A 2,500-nucleotide genomic window follows, 5' to 3' on the forward strand; every position below is an offset into this window, starting at 1 on the left:
CCTGGCTGCTTCTCTGGCTTTCTTCTTCTTTCTCTCCTTATATGCTTCTTCCAGAGTTCAGGTTAATGATAAACTGCTGTCATCCCCCTACGTCTTATATAATATATAACTTCAGATTCACTTGTCTCACATGGGACACAAGTTGAACTGCTGCTTTTCCCTGGACAACGCTTCCTTCTCAAATATTGCTCCCCTGCTACAGGTGCTGCAGATTTCAGAGTTCACTCCCCTTGCCAAAGGTGCTCAGGGTTTTAACATCGACGAGCAGATGTCTAAGAAGGAATGAGCACCGAAAGGAGTGGCTTGGCTGCAATAAACCCGCATATTTACCTCACTGTGAATACTTTTTTTTTTTTTTTTTTTTTTTTTTGAAGTGGTTGTACCTGTAAATCTAGTCATGGAAGACATAGTTCTTTCAGATGATGATGGTAAACAATTATCTGTGAGGAGGAGTGACTTGGCACTTGGGGAAAACCCAGGGGTCCAGGAGCTGGGACACCCTGTGTCATCTCTCAGCTCAGCAGGATTACACAATGGAGAAGCAGCCCTATGTTTCTGGAAGGAGACAACTTGAAGCTGCTTTTCTCTCTCACATGGATGCAGGTAAAGATGCATGTGAACCACGAGACTCAGATCCAGGAGCTTCCTGTGCTGAATTTTAGGGTGTTCAGACTGGGGTTTTGTGCTCTCTGAATTGTAGCTAATAAGCTTCACATTCAAATAAGTTCAAAGTTCATCGCTGCTTTGGTCTGCTCTCCCTTTATTTGTTCCTCTGACTTCAAAATAAAGCTAAGCAAAATAACTGGTCACAAGATATGGGACACACTGTTTATATACAGATCTTCACAGTCCATAATAGGGAAGCTTTCCTAAACAATGCCTGTTTGAGGTAGAAGAAATCTGAAAAATTAAGGATATTTAGAACCATAGCCACAAGTGCCAGGCATGTTTCTGAGGACATTCAAAAGTCCTGCTCTCTGCTAGAGAATCAGTGTTCATTCACAGCTGCCTTTTGGGATTAAAGTGTGTGGTGTGTTACTTGGAGTCACACTGAGCAGAACAAGCAGTACAGTACATAGAAAACACAGCGGGTTTGATTGATCTTGAAGTGCTTATTTCCTCAGGAGTTGAAATTGAGGTCTGGCAATCTGTTGGCAACAAATTTTTCTCAGGTGAACTACCCTTCTGTAATTGTGGCTAATAAAGGGCATCAAAGTCTTAGAAGCTGTAATATTTCCATTAAGAACAAACTTAAAATATTACTATTGTTTGATCTTCGGTACTCATAAAACAATCCTGTACTCTGACAGGCTTCCCTCCCAAAACACCTTCTTCAGTTTGTCCTGCAGGTCTGTGAAATGTTAGCTATAAAGCCAACAGAGAAAAAAATTAACCCTGGAAGCTGCTGAGCATCCAGAACTCTCATTAGCTGCAACCTTCCCTACTGTGTATTTCAGAGGAGGAGAAAAAAAAAAAAAAAAAAAAAAAAAAAAAGGACTTATTTACTAACCTTAATTATCAGGAAACAGTTTGCCTAAGATAGGCTGTAGATGGCTCTTCTTTACAAAGATTGCCAGATTCTTGTGTGTCCTTGCAACTAATAAGTTTGATTTTCAGGAATTTCATTTCTGCTTCAATCTACAGAGGTAAAGGAAATAAAATATTAGACAGGAGCTTATCTACAGTAACATATCCTGTGTTCTCATCCAGACCTCTGCAAAAAAAAGAGCTCAGAGAGGCTAGGAAACATTACAGCTTCCTGTCCATAGATCCTAGCGTGGTTATATCAAGACTCCAAGGCTTGAAACAGTAGTAGAGATTAAATGTCTAAAAAATGGCAATCATGCAACTCCATTCATTACATAGAGTGGAACCATTGACTTAATTCTGTTTTCTTTCTGAAGGCCACAAACACAAACTAAACATTCTCTACAGGAGTACTAAAAAGGGCTGGCAGCTTTGCCAAGGCTCTTAATATTTGGTCTCCACATCCTCATATCTGCAGTCCAAAGAGAATCCTAGAAGCGTTATACTCAGCAGATTACTGGTGTACTAAATGAATCACTTCATGAATTGAATGCATATAAATGGTCTCTGAAAGGTCAGCCAAGTTTCCAGACTTGAAAAAGGCTGAACCTAGCCTTGTATTAAAGCTTTTGGAAGATAAGCATGAGTGTACCTCCTGATGTGAAGCACAACCTTTGCATCAGGAGGCAATGATTTCTTTTTCTCTCACCCAGACTAGCAACATGCTTCAGTGGGTGTGTTCATCATACTGAAGTATCTGGTCAACTACAGGGCTCCAGTACTGGACAAAATGACAAAATCATTGATATACTGTGGAAATTTCTCTACTCTGTTGTGAGCCAGGTCAACTCATTTAAGAGGGGTTTTAACTGGAGCGAGAATAACAATGTGTCTAAGTAGCATAACATAGGTATCCAAGTCTACAGTGATTACTCTCCTCTGACCAAGTCTGACAACGTTAGCATATCATGAA

Source organism: Netta rufina (genome assembly GCF_964035555.1).
Source record: "Netta rufina genome assembly, chromosome: 17".
Classification (NCBI taxonomy): domain Eukaryota; kingdom Metazoa; phylum Chordata; class Aves; order Anseriformes; family Anatidae; genus Netta; species Netta rufina.